The sequence below is a fragment of the Aricia agestis genome, chromosome 22 (genome assembly GCF_905147365.1).
Source record: "Aricia agestis chromosome 22, ilAriAges1.1, whole genome shotgun sequence".
NCBI lineage: Eukaryota > Metazoa > Arthropoda > Insecta > Lepidoptera > Lycaenidae > Aricia > Aricia agestis.
In genome coordinates, this window is record NC_056427.1 from 6,719,464 (window position 1) to 6,741,080 (window position 21,617).

Here is a 21,617-nt window from a genome sequence, read left to right on the forward strand (position 1 = left end):
AGCACAAGTCAGCATTTTGTTCATAATTTACGGCGTAGTGAAAACGTGTAAGCCGTGGAGTGATCGACATACGACTGACAATTTGTGCCCATATGGGCAGGATTTGGCGACATGTGACACGCTCTATAACATATCTCTTAAGTACTTCTAAAATCTGTGGGGTAAACGGATTCTGTCTTCTCTGTAAACGGTAACTAGCCTTTCAGTTCCAACGTCAAACTTTTCAAAATTAGAATGTCAAGTCACAATCGAAGCGTAATTTTTTCAAATTTGGAACATCACCTTCAAAACGTCAAATTTTCAAATTTGGAATCCCCGCAACGAAATTAATTAGACGGAGGGTAAACGGTAACTGGCATATCAGTTCCAGCGGACCGGAAGCGGTCCACAGACTGCTGATTGGACTTCCGGCGCCGGAATAACCGGATATTGTCGCCGGCGGCGTTCCCGCCGTAATTAAATCGCCATCTTGTTTTGACGACACCTAAGTCCGACATTTTGTGGTGCAAAATAAAGTTTCGTTTATTCATTAGTAATAGATGACTCCCGAATCCCGATAAATAAACAACAAAATAAGTCCAGCCGTTTGTGAGGAGGCAACAAAGACCGCAGCGCGACAATAATAATATACTTAATAGACTTGAATCTAGATAATTTCCGTTCCCTTGCACCGAAATTCGTTAATAGGGCGGAAACTGTCTAGATATTTCCATATTAAAAATTTCCTATTATAATCGTAAATAACAATATTAATCTACAAATTACGGTTGCAGCAGTCTGAGGACTTAAAAAAATATATATTTTTTTTTTTAATGCAATAAGGGGGCAAACGAGCAAACGGGTTACCTGATGGAAAGCAACTTCCGTCGCCCATGGACACTCGCAGCATCAGAAGAGCTGCAGGTGCGTTCAAGAGGGAATAGGGTAACAGGTAGGGATGGAAAGGGAACGGAATAAGGGAGGGAAGGGAAGGGGGGAATAGGGTAGGGGATTGGGCCTCCGGTAAACTCACTCACTCGGCGAAACACAGCGCAAGCGCTGTTACACGCCGGTTTTCTGTGAGGACGTGGTATTTCTCCGGTCGAGCCGGCCCATTCGTGCCGAAGCATGGCTCTCCCACGTCAGTAATTATTTATTTAAAATTAAAAATTACAATTTTAAAATTAATTATCCTAAAGCGACTGCCCTAATCGATGTGAGATTAAGAAGTGACAATATTGTAAATGAAAAATTAAATAAAAATTCTGGGATTAAAACAATGGGGACCTAAAAGAATAGCATATTGTACGGGATTCGGAGAAATCGCTGGCCACCATTGATGGGAAACTTGCAGGAGCGCGAAGTCAGCTGCTTTCATACAAGGTATGATTCGGATCAAGGCAGCATACAGCGGGTCGCCGCGACCCGCGACCCAAACAGCCACTGCTCACTATGAAGTTGTATGGAGGACTAAACAATCACAGCGACCCGCGTCGCGAGACAGAGAGACCGGTCGCCGCGTAAAATAGCATACCGATGTCCGCGACCCGCGACCCGAGACTGTCGCCAAGCCACTGCTTTGTGTTTATATGGACGACATTCCGATTACCGCGACGCGCGACACGAGACGGCAAATTTCGATGAGCGCGACCTGTCGCGTCGATAGCAGTACCGCGACAGCCGCAGGGCAGCTGTGGTAGATATTTTATCTAGAAACACGCCGATAGGTTATTAATCATATCGAAACCGAAAATGAAATTTTTCGTATAATATAAGCTATCATGGAGGTATCAAAGTATGTAGGTATGAACTATAATATTATTATAACAGCTACTTCTCTCATAGTAATCTACAGTGTGTAACAAAAATAAGTGATAATACTTTAGGGTGTGTACGTGTTCCTTGTAGAGAGTTCACTGTGAAAGTAGCAGCGCTGAAAGACCAAAATTTTTTTCACTTTTGTATGAGGAAACTCGTGACGCTCGGGCCCTTGCCCATACAAAAGTGAAAAAAAAATTCATCTTTCAGAGCTGCTACTTTCACAGTGAACTCTCTACAAGGAACACGTACACACCCTAAATTATTATCACTTATTTTTGTTACATACTGTATACTTCCATACTAATATTATAAAATGCGAAAGTATCTGTCTGTCTGTCTGTCACGCTTTCACGCCAAAACAACTGAGCCGATTGTAATGAAATTTTGTACACAGATAGTCTAGACTCTAGAGCCTGAGAAAGGATATGATCTACTTTTTAACTGGAAAAGGGGGTTGGAAGAGGGGTAATGGGGGACAGGTCAAAGGTTATACAAAGCGATGAGTATATTGTAGCATCCCTCTTCGACCCGCGACGTAAAAATAGGGTCAACCTTTCTCCTCTTTTCCGGAAATGATAAAAAATACAAAATAATTTCGTCATCCTCTTCATCTGCCAACAGTTTTTGGATAATTTCTTCCCTTAATACTAAATTCACTGCCATAATATTGTAAAATAATTCACAACTAGCTATTTGACCGAGCTTTGCTCGGTATTCGATAAAACACGAATAAAATGACATTTTCTAAAAATGATTCCTAGCTAGATCGATTTATCGCCCCCGAAACCCCCTATATACTAAATTTCATAAAAACCGTTGGAGCCGATTCCGAGATTCAAATTATATATATACAAGAATAACGCCTCCGTGGTCTAGTGGTTAGAGCGTCGCTCTCGACTCCGGAGGTCGTGGGTTCGAATCCCGCGTTGGAAACATGTTATTTCCAAGTTTGGTTAGGACAATGCAGGCTGATCACCTGATTGTCTGACAAGTAAGATGATCCATGCGTCGGATGGGCATGTAAAAAGTCGGTCCTGCGCCTGATCTCTCGCCAGTCGTGTCGGTCTTCCGTCCCACTGGGTTATGAGAGTAAAGGAATAGAGAGTGCTCTTGTGTACTGCGCACACACTCGGGCACTATAAAATTACTCCTGCGTACCTGGTCTGGTTTCAATGAAACCGGCCACCGTCACCGAAACCGGTGTGGGGAGTATTATATTATATAAGAATTGCTCGTTTAAAGTTATAAGATTATTGTTTTGTTTACACTCGTAGTTATGGTGGAAAAATGGTCAAAGCTTCTGTCTGCGCACAATATCACAAAAGTTGTAGATCGCAACATAGTTTGAAATGTTACCTAGTTACACAGTTAATAATGTTGCATTTTGTTCAAATGTACTTATTTACGCGGCGCACTTGCATGACGCGGGTCTCTGCGGCAAGCGACGCTGGCCACGTGGTTATTATAATACTACTTAGTGACTTAGACAAAAATGATAGCTATAATCATGTCAATAAAGTATCATTTTAATTAAATTTTTGTCGGTCGAGGCTACGCGGTCGCGGACATTGGTAAGCTATTTGCTGCTCCGCAGCAAGCGACCGGTCGCTTACGCATGACGCCGTACGCTTGCCTCGCAGATCCGAATGGTACCTTTAGGGTTCCTTAATTTACACATCGAAAAGCAATAGAAGATGTCCTTGTTTTGTACGTTGGAAACGTCACTCGACAGACAAAGATATGTGCGTAGAATAGTTATTGGTTAAAAGCAATATTTAGCGAAACAATTTTTTTTAATATACATACTTACTTAATATATTAACATAAAACGGTTGAAATACAACTTTTTCTTATTTAAAACAAAATATTTTTAATTATAAGGAACCCTTAGTGAGTACGACTTGAACTTGTCATATTTTAAAATGTCGCGATCAAGATATTTAAAACCTTGTTGCACGGAATTTTTGAGGTTATATTAAAAACACAACACAACAAATCGCAATAAAAACCAAAACAACATTGACCGAAAAGAAACTTTCAATTCGAACAGTAACGATTTTAACGAAGATTGTGATTAAAATCGACAAAAAATTAAAAAGAAAATAAAATTACAGCCAATGATATTCTATGTTACTAACGTAACTAGATTGGAAGTTTACGGTAGCAACGCGTTGCCACTTCGAAGATGCCTGCAGGCATATCTCACATACATAATGACATAACGAATATATGACTTGACATTGTCTTTTGAACAAAAAAGTGGTTACGCATTTCTGAGAATCTTTTGTAAGACATTGCTACTCTAGTATTTTTTGATTACAGCTACGAAAATGGGAACCGTAGGTACATTTTAAGTTTCGATAGAATTAACGTCAAACATGTCAATCTTCGCTACGGCTTGATAAATATTTACATACTTACCAAAAATATGAACGATTACAATATTTACATACTAAATTGTAATCGTTCTTATTTTTTGGTATGTAAATATTTTGCAGTGAATCTTTGTACAGGAACCCAGATAATTACTAACTTAAGCTGAATAATAACTCAAATATGTTAAATATTCTTGTATGGGAAATGATCTTGGTATTACGTTTGTATGAGAATTGCGAGGGCACCCGGACTCTTAAGTTTTAATCATGTCTCACCAGTCATTCTGTGCCCATGCTGTAAGTTACAAGATGCCTGACTACTATCAGTGGAGACACCGCCACCCATTGCATCGACTCCCAGAGAGAGCCGTGCTCCTGCACATCCATCTATCCATCCACTTGCCCCGGTGTGGGCTCTTTTACGCCACTCCGCGATACGACCTAGAAGAGCCTGCATGTTTTGATAAGTCTGCGAGACGAGGACAACCGTTGGTGGAGTTGCGGTCGGTTCATTGTTCCTTGAAACAATGCTTAGCGGGGAGTGGAGCACCATGGGGTCTTAGTAGGTAGTTCTTCGGAGAGTCACACATATCGATGTCCCCAATCCGCCAGGGATTAGCGAGGAGTGGAGCACCATGGGGTTCTAGTAGGTAGTTCTTCAGAGAGTCACACATACGCCGGCCGATGTCCCCAATCCGCCGGGAATGCGCAAAACATTTCTCCATGTAATAAAAAAATAAGTTTACAAGATGGCTGACCCCAGAGTGGAAGCTGGTTATGGATAATTATCAGCTCCTGTCGCGCTCAGACATAAAAGCGTCCGCCGATTGCACCTCTAATGATATTTCCTACGAGATAAGCCGGGGACGGTGTTATGCTAGATTTTAGAGATTTAAAATTATTTAAAATTCTCTTGTATAAAGTGTGTAACAAAAATAAGAGATAATACTTTAGGGTGTGTGCGTGTTCCTTGTAGAGAGTTCACGGTGAAAGGAGCAGCGCTGAAAGACGAACAAATTTTTTTCACTTTTGTATGGGCAAGGGCCCATGCGTCACGAGTTTCTCCATACAAAAGTGAAAAAAAAATTTGGTCTTTCAGCGCTGCTATTTTCACAGTGAACTCTCTACAAGGAACACGTACACACCCTTTAGTATTATCACTTAATTATGTTACACCCTGTATGTATAGCAACTTAATATAATGATAGGCTATTGGTTTCATTTTCTACCGAAATTGGTCTAGCGACCCATGCCGCCGCTGCTTTTTTTTTGGCTTTTGGCACAAACATAAAAACATACACACAACATACATACATACGTGTACACTTTTGAAATTTGGCACATTTGCTCAGATGCTGATATTATTATAGACTAACATACGAAAACTGGACAGTTCTGGGAATATTACATACAAGCGCGTCGAATTGATAACCTCATTTTTTGAAGTCGGTTAAAAATAATACAAAAACACAACAGCCCTCTTTCACATTCCCTGTAAAACTCCGCAGCTGCTTTGTAGTGGCGTACATTGAATAAAACTACCTGTAAAAAACTTATTATTTTAATTACTCATAAAAACTCTGCCTAAATTTGAATCCCAGATCTCAATTGGTGTAGAAAAACTATTATAATAAAGACATAAAATATCCATCATTTATTAAAAAAGAGATGTCTCGCTAATCTGATAACATATTGTATATATATAAAAATGATTTTTTAATTTTGTTAGTCTAGCTTAAATTAAATCGAAAATGGCTGGACCGATTCTGCTAATCTTGGTTTTGACACATTCGTAAAAATCCAGGGTTTATCTTAGGAGGAAAGTGATACGAAGCTCACCGAGTTATCTAGTAAACAATAAAAACAATTGCATTTTTTTTTAATCCTGGTTCCGTTTCGCATGAAGCTCTCCCCGTAACAGGCACTGAGGAGTAAATGAATAGACCTCCACTCCCCGACAATTGTACTTTATTTATTTCCTTGATATTTTTATCCGCATTTGTGGGTAGTTGCGAGATTTTCTAGATCTTTCCAGATTTATCCGGAGTTGGCACTGAATCTTAAAACCTACTAGGGTGTGGCACTTTTCATAGGGATGGGCTATGCCTATATGCTCTGGGCCTGTAGACAAGTGGCAAAGCGCTAACGCTAACGTTAATGCTAGCGCTACAAAATGTATGCGATTTGACATAAGTCATCGCTTCCCTAGCGAATACTAATGTCAAATCCACACATTTTGTAGCGTCAGCGTGCGCTAGCGTTAGCGTTTTGCCACTTGTCTACAGGGGCTGACATGATCAAGAGTGTTCTAAGAACTTACTACTTACTTACATAAATACTTACATAATACATAAGGCTCAGCAACCCCAAGTGGATCATGGCCTCAAGAAATAGTAGATATTATAGATATCATCATCAACCTACTTAATGCTGCAAAATTTGGTTTAATGTATTTCACAAGACTATAAGCAAATTCCGGTGATTTGATCGGATTCTCTCGATTTATATGCGCCCGCTCGAACGCGCTTTTTAGCGGCTACACTGCGAGAACACAAGCAATAATTGTATGTAAATGACAGCGCGACTGCACCGGTCATAATTGCTTGTAATCTCGCGGTTTAGCGGCCAAACCGCGGTAACAAAACTAACTGACAATACTTTAGGGTTTCTATGTTTCCCTTATATTATTTCACTGTGAAACTAGCAGCTCTGAAAGGGACATTTTTTGTGATTTGTATGGGCAAGCGCACAAGCATCATAATTTTTCCCAAACAATAGTAATAACTCTTTCAACGCTACTATTTTCACAGCGAATTCGATATAGGGTACCCATACACACCCTAAAGCGTTATCTCTTACTTACACCCTGTATATCCAGTGTAATTAGGGTTTTCTATCAGGTTTTTTTTAAATTTAACATTATTTCCCCTAAACTTCTAAGCATTGTTAAAATAACATACACCTTAAGAACCCCGGATAAAAAATGATGACACACCAAAAGATTTTATCGAGATTAAACGTTCAAGGAAACCCCCCTGCTCCTATTGGGGCCCAAAGCACCCCTAATGAGACGGATCGTTAAGGTAAATTGGATTCTCCTTAATTAACCAGTTTGTATGTTAAGATGTTACAAGAAAAAATCCCTAAGGTGGAACAAATTTGCATTTGATGTACCGTGTTGGGCAAAAAGTATACAAAAGTTTTTTAAACGTTTTTTTTAAACACAAGTCCCTTGAAATAGAATTTAAGAGATGTTGCAACCATAATTTTTTTTAACTGACTTAGAAAAAGGGGCCTCCCCCTCCCCCCTGACTTAGAAAAAGGGGGAGGTTCTATGTTGAGCAAAAAAAGTTTTTGGTACACTATGCAGTTTCATCTTCAATTTTCGTCATCTTCTTTCATTCAACTGCTAATCCATTACACGCTCATACAACCGACAGTCAATTCCGTCAATCATGAATTATGTTTGACTGATGGTGACTGATGGACTGACGAATGGTATCAGACGGTCACTCAATTCTCTTCAATTTTATGTCAGTCAAAGTCAAAATTTTCAAAGGTATACGTTTCTATTTTTTTCCTATTTTGTCAGATGTGACAACACTGACTCAAAATTCGTGACTGGTGTTTACATGAACCAAAAATCAAGATATCCAGATTTAATTCGTCAATCAATTTCATGCAACTGCCTGTGACGCTCTTACACGGTAGGTTATCCATCAGTTACAGCCATAAACTTATAATATATGCATTATAAGTTTATGGTTACAGCCATGACTGTGGTAAAACTGACAGCAAAACCTACCGTGTAATGGATGCCTTACGTTTTGGCGCATTTATTAATTGAATGCCTCAACGAACGCAACGCCAACATTGTCATTTTTGTCCAGTTGCACCGAGGTTGCAGCACTTGCAGTGCAGTGTCTGTCAGCATTGTAACATATTGTGCGACGAGAACATTTTACTGGGTGGAATATGTGCGGCTTAGTTGGTCATAAGTTCATAACTCATAAGAAATTCCAGAAAAAAAGTACAAAGCTCGTCGCGGGCATGCCTCACGTGCGCTGTTGACTGCGCTATAACGCATGCCCTTGATGAACAAAAAAGCCACAGTGTGAAGCTAAAGAACTTTACATCCCTTGAAATACAGTTTATGAAATGTTGCAACGAAATTCGTTTTTCGTGCGGGATTTTTTTATTTTTAACCGACTTAAAAAAAAGGAGGAGGTTCTATGTTTGGCTGCGGAATGAGGATGTTTTTATTTATTCATATTTTGGAAGCCGGAAAACATGGAATAGTTGATGTTCCTAAAATGCATACATTTTCGTTACTAAGTTACAGCCAATGTCTAGTTAGTATAACTGCATTATATATAAAACGCCTCCGTGGTCTAGTGGTTCAAAGCGTGGCTCTCGACTCGGAGGTCGTGGGTTCGATTCCCGCGTTGGAAACATGTTATTTCCAAGTTTGGTTAGGACAATGCAGGCTGATGACAGTGCAAGATGATCCATGCGTCGGATGGGCATGTAAAAAGTCGGTCCTGCGCCTGATCTCTCGCCAGTCGTGTCGGTCTTCCGTCCCACTGGGTTATGAGAGTGAAGGAATAGAGAGTGCTCTTGTGTACTGCGCACACACTTGAGCACTATAAAATACTCCTGCGTACCTGGCCTGGTTTCAGTGAAACTGGCCACCGTCACCGAAACCGGTGTGGGGAGTATTATTATTATTATTATATGTAACTCTGTTAAACGACAAAAATAACTAATTATTGTGTTACGTATTTTTGACTCCCCGGACCCCCCCCCCGTCAGGCTATGTCAATTCAATGTTAGGGTCAATTCAGACCGCAACGCGACGCGTAGATGCATTTCTAAATTTGTATGGATTTGACAGATTTGCAAGACGTCTAAAAGCAATTTAAAACTGTCAATTCAGTACAAATTTCGGATTATTGCATCTACGCATCGCGTTGCGAGGATCTGTCGACTGGGTTAGACATCATCAGTACTACACTGCGTGGTAAAAAGAGACGTGTGATACATGACAGCAGAACCAATTTTTTCATCTTTTTGACGTCCAGTCGGCACTTATCGGCACGTTGACCATAATCTCTTAGAAAGATGCTTGTGTAAGTGTATACGTAAACAAATGTTCACACACAGACGTACATTTCGACAAGGCTTTGTATGAACGTGGCGAGAAAATCTATCTATCATAGAAAAACGTCATTTTTGACATGTGTTTGACAGTTCTCTTTACCAGCAGCGCTTCCGTCAATGTCACCCACGTTCATTTATAGCCTTGTCGAGCTGTAAATCTATTTCAGTTTCGTTTGACAGCTCGAGATTGTTGCTCTATTCCGCTATGTATATTAACTTTATGGGTCCACCTCAATTTCTCATACCTATAACATGAGATTCACTTGGAACTCAACCGTGCGCAGTTAAAATGATATAACACTGGAATAGGGTTGCTGAGGATTCCTCTTCCGCTTCCTCATAATGAGGAAGTTCCGCAATATTTTGGGTTCCTCAACCGTTACCGCATTCCTCATAAATAAAAATAAAAATTCCTCTTCCGCTATCGCTTCCTCAAAATTTAAGAGGAATTTATGAGGAATTACACTGCGCATGCGTGTCGCGTATCCAATCACGCTCTGGCGCGGCGCCGGAGCGGTGCCGCACCGCACCCTGAGGGCAAAGATGAGTATTGCAGCGGCGCCGCTGCGGCGTGTGTCTAAACAGCCTAAGGGCCGCGACACACCAGAATGGCAGCGGCGACGCGAGCACTTTCAGTGTCATAAGATTTTAAACTTTATCTTTATTTTTGTAATACATAGTACAGCGGCCACGGGCGGCCGTAGACTTCTCAAGCGGTACTATGTATTACAATAATGAAGATAAAGTTTAAAATCTTATACTTATAAAATTACATGTCCTGACTGATTGACTGACTGATTCATCATCGCTGAGCAAAAACTGTAAAAGTTACAGCCACGAAATTTGGTGAGTAGGGTTGTTTTATTAAGTAGACACCCACTAAGGAAGGAATTTTGAAAATTTTACCCCGAAGGGGGTGAAATAAGGGTTGAAAGTTTTAATGAAAGTCCGTCATTTCTTGAGTTAGAAACATGAAACTTTATTTTTGGGTTACTGATTAAAAATGAATGGATACGTATTTAAACGTTTTTGGAAATTTTACCCCCAACGGGGTGAAATTGGGGTTGAAAGTTTGAATGAAACTCCGTTATTTCTTGAGTTAGAAACATGAAATTTTATGTTTGGGTTACTGATAAAAAATGATTGGATACGTGTTTAAGCGTTTTTGAAAATTCTACCCCCAAGGGGGTGAAATAGGGGTGGAAAGTTGCAATGAAAGTCCGTCATTTCTTGAGTTAGAAACATGAAAGTTTATTGACGTTTGCGTTTAACGTTTGCTTAAATAGGGTCCGTTTTTACCCTTTGTATAAGGAACCTCAAAAACAAAAAGGAGAAAACTATCCATCTTTGTTATTATACTATGTTAACGCGGATGAAGTCACGGGCAACAGCTAGTCATATATATATGACACTGAAAGCGCTCCGAGGGATGTAAAGCGGTAATATTACTTTCGTAAAATTCGGTTTTTTACCATATTTTACGTAAAATATAAATAAATTACGTAAATTACGGTAAAATTGGGTAAAATTCAATTTAACAAGAGTTAAATCGTATTTTACCTTTTTAGTTAGTAATAATTACTTATTGCAGTCTTCTTTAAAAAATAAATAGTCAAAATCCAGACAAATATTACTGAAGTTGGTGAAAACATAAGACTTAATAATCTTATGTTCTGTAAATTCATTTCTCATGAACTGGATAACTACCAAGGCATTGAACGTATGACTATTATGCAAAAATAACTAATAAATAATAATTTAACATCATTAGGACACTTTTTACACTTCTCAAAATGTTCTGTCATCCGAGTAACATTAGCATTTTTGTACTCCGTATTACAAAATATACACATCACATGTTTCCTTTTGTCATGTTCACTTAGCACTTGGAAATAATCCCACACTTTTGCTTGATTTCGTGGCATAATTTACTAAATGCACGTATAGTGCAGTCAGTCAAAACAATTGCAAGCAGAGTTGCATTTGCGATTTTAGAAAAATTAATCATATTATGATTCATATCATGATTCTTCAAATTTTAGCCCCGCCGAACGTAAGTATGTTGCAAGTTGCAACTTGCAACTACACGCTCTTCTCACCCCCCGCTATACTTTTCGCATACATACGTAGCCGGTAATTTTACCGTAATATATATAAATTACCGTAAAATACGCGTATTTTACCAGCGTTTTCGGTAAAAATACGTAATTTTGCAACCCTCGGCTCGCCTCGCCGCTGTCATTCCGATGTAGCGCGGCCCTTATTGCTAGACTGATTTTGATGATTCTTTATTGTGTGTGTTTTGAGAATGGTTTAGAATTTAGATTCATAGTTTGGTTCACTGGAAAATGCCCTTTTAATTAATTTTTGTGTAATGTATGTACCTAGTACGTTATGTACAAAGTACAGACAGGACAAAAGTTTGGGTTGGGTCCGCTAGTATTTATAATTTTCTATCTTCCTCTTCCTCATCCGCTTCCTCTTCCGCTTCCTCATCCGCATCCTCTTCCTCATGAAATATCCTCTTCCTCATCCGCATCCTCAAAATTTGCGCGTGACAATTCCTCTTCCTCCTCCTCTTCCTCATAATCACTTCCTCAACAACCCTACACTGGAATTATACGTGGAACATACAGTGGGTACTCTAAAAACAGCACTTGGGATATAAATCAACAGAGCGCTTGGTATGATTTACTGCGAGTTACAACGGGTTGAGCGAATTTCAGTGTAAGTGTGTGTAGACTGTAAAGTGTTAAAAAAAATCGCATTTTACTGCTGCAGATTAAAAAAATCGGCCAAGTGCGAGTTGGACTCGTGCAAGTTCAACTCTCACTTAGTCGATTTTTAGGGCCTTACCCAAAGGGTAAAAACGGGACCATATTACTGAGACTTCGATGTCTGTCCATCTGTCTGTCCGTCTGTCTGTCTGTACTCTGTAAGTCTTTCTGTCTATCTTCAGGCTTCATTTTCAAATTTCAGAAGTCTAGGTGGTTCGGTTATTGAGATACGTGGGAGAGCCATGCTTCGGCACGAATGGGCCGGCTCGACCGGAGAAATACCACGTTCTCACAGAAAACCGGTATGAAACAGCGCTTGCGCTGTGTTTCGCCGAGTGAGTATGTTTACCGAAGGCCCAATCCCCTACCCTCCCCTATTCCCTTCCCCTCCCTTCCCTACCCTCCCCTATTACCCTATTCCCTCTTAAAAGGCCGGCAACGCACCTGCAGTTCTTCCGATTCTGCGAGTGTCCATGGGTGACGGAAGTTGCTTTCCATCAGGTGACCCGTTTGCTCGTTTGCCCCCTTATTTCATAAAAAAAAACTCAATTGACCGTTACAGCCTACACTTTTGAAATTTTCACAGATTGTGCATTTCTGTTGCCGCAAATAATATAATTGTAAAACAACATCTGCCGGGCCAGCCATATAAAATCCTGGTGTCACTATTTGCATTTTGCAATATAATCCTCATGACTCTAAAACGGCCCTTAGCCAAATAATCAGTGGATATTACCGCGTAATGACGTCGGCGCTGTTTACCTGATGTACTTATTAGGGCAGCCAATCGGGACACAGTAGTGGAGTCGCTAGCAAAATTTTTTATGAAGAAAAACCTTCTTTTCCACGCACTTTTTTGGGATAGGTAAGTTTTATGAGAGTGAACTGTGTTTCATTTAAATTAAAGAGAAGTGATAGAAAATTCGTAGGACCCAAGGAGAGCTCAGAGTTGACCGCTGTAGAAGAGAAAAAAATGACAATTTACTTGTACCGCACGATAAAAATGTATGTTACGATTGCCGGCTTTCTTCGGGTGCACCATGTTTTTTTTTGTAGTTTTCACTTAAAAATCTTTCAAGTTTATGAACTTTCAGGGGCGAGCTCAGACCAAATAAAAAGTCAAAAGTCAAGACGGATCGCTGCGAACAACGCGGGTGAAGCCGTTTTTTTATTTGGTCTGAGGGGGCGAGTCAATTAATTGCGTTCAATCGTTTTTTTTTTTGGGTTTCGACGTCATGTACTCTTTATTCATCACATATTTAATAGCTTATCATTTATCAAAATTAAACTCCTAACCCTCCGCAGTCGGATAAACGAAAAATCAAGAATAAGTATATTAGTTGCGACTCCACACCTCCCCCAAGCCTACGCCCCTAGTACGCCTGGAAAATTCGGCTTTAGGCTGTACCGTCCTTTGACCCCGTGACCTGTGAGCTCCTGGTAATTCGATCAACGAGGTCACTCGAAATCCCCGTTCGAATTCGATTCGAAAACTTACCGATTGTTTGCCGTTAGTAGTTTTCGAATTTGACTCGATTGTTCCGAGAAATTTTTGAATTCGATAGTTTTCTAAAGATTTTATGTTTTTTTTTTTTAATTTAAATTATTGTAGACAAGACGAAGCTAGCAACTCCGTTGTACCAAAATTCGTTTATCGCACTGGAACCGTACATTTTTCCAGAATAAAAGTATCCTATATTCTTTCTCGGGACCGAAACCACTGAATCGATTTTGCCCATTTTTTTGATTACCCAGAAAAATCGATTCAGCGATCTGGGCGTGAACAGGTAAAAGACAGACAGACACACTATTTGTATGGCAACTACTTCCTTTTGACTTCACCGCAGTCGGATAAAAACGTACTTTATTATTGGTATTTCCCAGCATCTGCATCACTTAGACGTCACCATTAGAGAGTAAACGCTTGAGAATGACATGTGCATACGCTAGGGCTGTCGCTTAGATTAACCCTTAAACGGAACCCTGACAAGCTGATTTTTGTATATGGATAGGTTAATAGTTATAATATTATAATTTAAGAGTAACATTGTCCTATAAATAGAACAATCCATATTTTAGGACCTTCAAGTCAAAGTATGAAATCCTTTCTATTTCTTTTAGCTACCACTTTCAAGATTTTTCGCAGATAAAAATGTTGTTCGTCTTATAGAAATGAAGCTTACAAAAAATAGCTTGATAGTAATAAAAAAAATGTTCTAGGGCTCCCGTACTATAATATATTACCCTGTATTATGTGTACAAAGTTTCATGGTGATCGGTTGAGTAGTTTTTACATGAAAGCGTAACAAACTAAAATTCACAATAATATCATGGATGTGACATCCCTAGCACAATCACTGCGTCACAGCGCAGATACAGTTGCAGACTGGTGAGTGGTGACAGGTCTCAAACATCATCATCACATAGCTTCATGTTTAGGTGTTCCGTACCGGTTTCCCTGACGGTGGCTAAACCTGTAGGTACTACGAAACCGTTTTGAGACTCAAACAATCGGACGAGAATGCCGGGTCCTACCCTAACAACATCATTTCACGTTTGTTCGCGCGGCATTCTCGTACGATTGTTTGAGTCTCAAAACGGTTTCGAGGTAGGGCTCCTGGCTACGCAGGAGTAAGGCTTCTTACAGACGAACGGCACTTGCCAACGGCAGACACAACAGCAGCCGTCGACACTTGACGACGGCCGACACAACAGCAGCCGTCGACACTTGACGACGGCAGGTGACGGCTAACTTAACTTTTGGGACCCCAAATGTGTGCGTAGTACCTACACCGCACTAAAAAAAATAATTTGATCAATTGACCCACTGTGTTAGGAGAAAAAAGTACATAGAACGTGGATGTCATGTCCTCTTCAGGGACTCAAAGAACCTCTATACTTATCTAAGTCCGTGTTCAATCAAGATGATCCATGAGTCGGATGGGCATGCAAAAAGTCGGTCCTGCGCCTGACCTCTCGCCGGTCTTGTCGGTCTTCCGTCCCACTGGGTTATGAGAATAAAGGAATAGAGAGTGCTCTTGTGTACTGCGCACACTCTTGGGCACTATAAAAACACTCCTGCGTAGCTGGCCTGGTTTCAATAAAACCGGCCACCGTCACCGAAACCGGTGTGGGAGTAATTAGTTATTAAACTTATCTAAATCGGTTAGGTTAGGTTAGGACAAAGAGGTACAGCAATAAGGTAATAAGCAGACAGACATTTTATTTTAGTATGAAGCTGCAACAAGCATAGGCCCTGCACCCTTTCACCCTTTCTCTGAGCTTGCACGATCAATAAACCTATAGCAACATATACAGGGTGCATCAATAAACTCCAGCAACATACAGCGTGTTTCATAATATTCTGCCGCAAGTGACACGCAACACTGACCGATCGCGTGACACGACACAGAGCAGTGTCACGTAGAGACGACAGAAATAACAGTTTTATATAGAAAATTAACATAAAGCAGGCCTGTCTCACTTCCATACAAACGGCGCGAAATCGCCGAGATATTCACCTACTATTCTGGAAAACAACCTAATTTCAACCTTTTGCATTGCGCTTAGCGTTCATAGTACAATAACTGTCTGCCGTCTCGCTTCAATCTGCCAGGGCTGTCAAGCAAGCGGCGGCGCGGCGGCCGGTCGTCGAGCGCGCGATTCGCTCGGCCACAGAATACAAAAGTGCCAGCCTATTGACCGGACCAGTCCGGTGACCGGACGCTTGCGTTTATCATACCTAAACTCGGGAGTGAAACTTCTGTACCGTAAGGTACTAATTATAAGTATATTCTGTGCATAAAGAAATTAAGTGTTAAAATTAAGGTATCCGAACAGAATTAAAGTAAAAAGTAGCAGAGCTGAAAAAAATTGTTATGACTTCTATATTTCTATGAGAAATGTCCTATCGTCATGAATCTATATATTATAACCCATAATATAAATTAAAATGAGTGACTCTTTCAGCGTTGCTACTTTCACAGTCAACTCTATACAAGGGACTTATATAGAGTTAGTTTTGGTACATACACACATTGGCGTACCCCGGTAGGGGTAGAGGGGGAATCATTGAAAATGAGAGAAGTGCCCGTTATAGTGCCACTGCGTTTTGCAAAGCATTACCTCTGTACAAATTACTCTGTGGTCAATTTGAAACGTTACCATAGTTTGTCAACACGACAGCCTGCGACGAAACGTATACAGGGGGATGCAGAAACAGTTCATACAGGGTGCTAAAGAAAAATCCATACTTCCATACTAATATTATAAATGCGAAAGTGTCTGTCTGTTACCTCTTCACGCCCAAACCCCTGAACCGATTTTGCTGAAATTTGGTATGGAGATACTTTGAGCCCCGGGAAAGGACATAGGATACTTTTTATCCCGGAAAAATGTATGGTTCCTGCGCGATAAATGAATTTTGGCGCAACGGAGTTGCGGGCGTCATCTAGTTAAATATAGTTCTCAATATTAATATTTTTGATATTGAGAACTATATTTTAAAGACGCTTGTAGGTACATCTGTAACCTTTTAACATTAACACCGCTAAACCGATTTTTATGACATTTGAGAGTGTTAAGAGAAGATTGTGATGAGCAAATACGTGGAGCATAATCCATATCCATACTAATTTTTTTTTATGAAATAAGGGGGTAAACGAGCATACGGGTCACCTGATGGAAAGCAACTTCCGTCGCCCATGGACACTTGCAGCATCAGAAGAGCTGCAGGTGCGTTGCCGGCCTTTTGAGAGGGAATAGGGTAATAGGGGAGGGTAGGGATGGGCCTCCGGTAAACTCACTCCCTCGGCGAAACAGCGCAAGCGCTGTTTCACGTCGGTTTTCTGTGCGCCCGTGGTATTTCTCCGGTCGAGCCGGCCCATTCGTGCCGAAGCATGGCTCTCCCACGTCTAAATTCCATACTAATATTATAAATGCAAAAATATTGTGTCTGTCTGTCTGGCTGATTTTGCTGGGTATGGAAATACTTTGAATCCCGGTAAAGGATATAGGTGTAAGAGTTTGGTACAGGAGATAAATGATACTCGACTGTAGGATCAGAAATGAGTGATTTATTTACAAAACTTACGACTATATATACAAAATGTGATTAGTGAGAGTGAGACAATATAATATACAAAGATAGAGACAAAACATATCACATATGAAAAAGACAAAAATTGAGAGGGGAATACATGTTACAAACGAGACAAAAATTGAGAGGGAAGATTAAATACAGTGTGAAAGAGATAAAAACTGAGAGGAGAGATATCGAGAGGGACACGTGTGAGCGAGATGAAATCTGCGAGAGAAGACATGTGAGTGCCTGAACCTCAGCAGATTTACACCCGAAGAAATGTTACCACATAGGATACCTTTTATCGTGGAAAAATCCATGGTTCCAGTGCAATAGACAAATTTCAAGTTACGAGCAACAATTCCTTTTGCTACGTCTGTAATATTTTGGTGAGAGAGCCATGCTTCGGCACGAATGGGCCGGCTCGACCGGATAAATACCATACCATACCGGGCTCACAGAAAACCGGCGTGAAACAGCGCTTGCGCTGTGTTTCGCCGAGTGAGTGAGTTTACCGGAGGCTCAATCACCTACCCTATTCCCTTTTAAAAGGCCGGCAACGCACCTGCAGCTCTCTGATGCTGCGTGTGTCCATTGGCGACGGAAGTTGCTTTCCATCACGTGACCCGTTTGCTCTTTTGCCCCCTTGTTTCATTAAAAAAAGTGTATACTGAAAGCCATGAGACAAGTTACTAATGTAACCGTTCCTCATGGTATCGACTATAGCTACGTACCTAATGAACTAATACACTTAACGTCAGGCGCAACGCAAGGCCCGTTAACGTCGCGAGTCATTAAGATATTGATTGATAGCTACGGTGGCCATGTTCTTGGAGAAAAAGATCTCTTATCCATTCTATCCATACTAATGGTATAAATTCGAAAGTCTGTCTGTCTGTCTACCTGTCTGTTAGTTTGTGTGTTTGTTACCTCTTCACGCCCAAACCGCTGAACCGATTTTGCTGAAATTTGGTTTATAATAATACCTCCCACTGACGGTGGCCAGTTTCATTGAAACCAGGCCAGGAACGCAGGAGTAATTTTATAGTGCCCAAGTGTGTGCGCAGTACACAAGAGCACTCTCTATTCCTTTCACTCTCATAACCCAGTGGGACGGAAGACCGACACGACTAGCGAGAGATCAGGCGCAGGACCGACTTTTTACATGCCCATCCGACGCATGGATCATCTTACTTGTCAGACAATCAGGTGATCAGCCTGCATTGTCCTAACCAAACTTGGTAACATCATTTTGCGACTTGGATATCATACGTTCTATTCCCGCGTTGGAATCGAACTCACGGCTCTCGAAACCCACGCTTTAATAACCCACTGAGCTACGGAGGCCTAAAATCCATGAAAATACAGAACTTTCAGTCACATCAAACAGCAATACCAAGTGAGCCCTTGACTAAGCGAAAAAAATAAACTAGCAGTGACTTTTAGTTTCCACAAGTTCGTCGTATAATACCAAACTTTGCCGTATTAACGGTTTTTTGACGTAGTTTTTAGGGTTCCGTAACCAAAGGGTAAAACGGGACTTTATTCCATCTGTCCTTCTGTTCGGCTGTCAATCTGTCCATCTACCCCTCTGTCCGCCAATCAGTCTGTCCTTCTGTCCGTCTGTCTGTCTCCAGGCTGTATCTCACGAACCGCGATAGCTAGACAGCTGAAATTTTCACAAATTGTGTATTCTGTTGCTACAATAACAAATACCCCAAAACGAAAGAAATTAAATATTTGAACCATACAACAAACGTGATTTTTTACTTTTTTTCGATCTCAATATTGGCAATATGTATTAAGAATTTGAAATATTCCCAAAACACTTAGGGCCTGTTTCACCGCTTTCTGATAAAGTGCCTAATAGGCTATTCACAATTTTTTTGACAGATTCTCTATAAGTACTTGATCTGTCAAGTCAATTGGTGGATAGCCTTATCAGAAAGTGGTGAAACAGGCCCTTAGTTTTATAAATTATATTTTAATAATCAATGTTAAAATTCAGATTTAAAGGGGTACCTCATACAAAAAACACAATATTTGTCTATTTTCGCTCTCTAATGGACCCGTCGTGCGCGAGTCCAACTCGCACTTGGCCGATGTTTTACGGAGTTTTTTCGTGCGGCAAAGGGAAACTCGTATTTCGTGCAAGATTTAACTTTTGATTATGTTACAGTTTTTGCTTGGAATTTGATACAACAACAATATCTACGTCGGTACTAGTTTTTTTTTCTGTAATTCGTTAATTGCACAGGATTCAGGAACCGTAACTTTTTCCAGAAGTTTTCCTTCACCGTACGAGCGTTCGTACTTGAGATCTGAAAATGTCTCATTGGTACACGCTTCCACCCGTGTTCGAATCTGCACCCTCTCGAGTGCGAACCAAAAGTCTACCAGGCTACGGACGCTCTTATGTATAATCTTATATCTTTAAACGAGCAATTCTTGTGTATATATATATATATATATATATATATATATATATATATATATATTATAATTCTGCAGAGTTTGTTTGTTTGTTTGTTTGTTTGTTTGAACGCGCTAATCTCAGGAAGTACTGGTCCGATTTGAAAAATTATTTTACTGTTAGATAGCCATTTATCGAGGAAGGCTATAGGCTATATTTTATCACACTAAGACTAATAGGATCGGAGAAATAAAGGAAAATGTGGAAAAAACGGGGGAAATTATATGAAAGGACTTATTTGAACGCGCTAATCTTAGGAACTACTGGTCCGATTTGAAAAATTCTTTCAGTGTTAGATACCCCATTGATTGAGGAAGGCTATAGGCTATATTTTATCACGCTAAAATTAATAGGAGCGAAGAAATAGAGGAAAATGTGGAAAAAACGGGGAAATTATATGAAAGGGTTTATTTGAACGCGCTAATCTCAGGAACGACTAATCCGATTTTAAAAATTCTCTCAGTGTAAATAGCCCATTTATCGAGAAAGGCTTTAGGTTATATTTTATCACGCTAAGTCTAATAGGAGCGAAGAAATAGAGGAAATTGTGGAAAAAACGGGGGAAATCATATGAAAGTGCTTATTTGAACGCGCTAATCTCAGAAACTACTGGTCCGATTTGAAAAATTCTTTCAATGTTAGATAGCTTATTTATTGAGGAAGACCATAGGCTATTTTTTATCACGCTGAGACTAATAAAACCGAAGAAATAGAGGAAAATGTGGAAAAATCGGGGGAAATTATATGAAAGGGCTTATTTGAACGCGCTAATCTCAGGAACTACTGATCAGAATTGAAAAAATATTTTAGTGTTAGATAGCCCATTTATCGAGAAAGGCTATAAGTTATATTTTATCACGTTAAGACTAATAGGAGCGAAGAAATAGAGGAAAATGTGGAAAAAACGGGTATTACTCTCGCTAAAACTTGAGAACTTTATAGTCTTGAAATATTCTTGGAAATCCAGGGAAGGTTTATTATTAGGAGGGACGTGACACGAAATTTACCGGGTCATCTAGAGTGAAATGAAAAAACATACAGTACTTACTATGCGCATGCAAATCTTCGCTAATTGTCATAATCACGGAAACACCCGAATCTATGAAACGTAAGAGCCCCAAACAATGCACTTGCATTTTGCACCTTGGTCCTTGTTCAAAGGAAATAGAAGTAAATATCGTAATATAGTCGACCTGGCTGTCCGCTGTCGCCGGGAAGCCATCGCGGCGTTACCATGATAACGTCCAAGCAACGTAAGGCGCCTTTACGTCGCTGCAGAGCGCTGTTTTTCTTAAAGTTAAGTTTAAAACAGCGCTTGCAGCGACGTCTTCCGACGCTCGGGAAATACGAACGTTGCCGAAAAAATACGAAAATTTCTATGCTTACTATCATTTTGGGAACACTGTACATAATATCTATATATTCTATAAGTACATAATGGTATATAAAACGCTTAAACGCCTATAAGTCGCTTTTTTTCCCCTCATGTCCCTTTGTTTCCTTTAATCTTTAAAACTACGCAACGGATTTTGATGATTCTTTTAGTGTTAGCCCATTTATCGAGGAAGGCTATAAGCTATATTTTATCACGTTAAGACTAATAGGAGCGAAGAAATAGAGGAAAATGTGGAATAAACGAGTAAAATTATTTGAAAGGGCTAACTAGAACGCGCTTATCTCAGGAACTACTGGTCCGATTTAAAAAAATCTTTCAGTGTTAGATAGCCCATTTATTAAGGAAGGCTATAGGCTATATTTTATCACGCTAATACTAATAGGATAATGTGCAAAAAAACGGGGGAAATTATTTGAAAGGGCTTATCTTGCGAACTACTGGAGCAATTTTTATGTTATTTGGCACAGATATGAAGCAGACCACGTGAAGGATCATAGGCTATCGATTTTAATCATTTTTTCAGTGGCTTTATATTTTATACCCGTGCGACGCCGGG

At 40.1% G+C, this 21,617-nt stretch overlaps 1 long non-coding RNA gene across 1 annotated transcript; it reads left to right on the forward strand.

Moving 5' to 3' along the window:
• Positions 1–12,218: 12,218 nt before the first annotated feature.
• On the forward strand, positions 12,219–18,908 carry LOC121738154. The gene is made up of 2 exons (XR_006037249.1): positions 12,219–12,251; positions 18,830–18,908. It is a non-coding gene; the product is annotated as an uncharacterized LOC121738154 (long non-coding RNA).
• Positions 18,909–21,617: the final 2,709 nt, after the last annotated feature.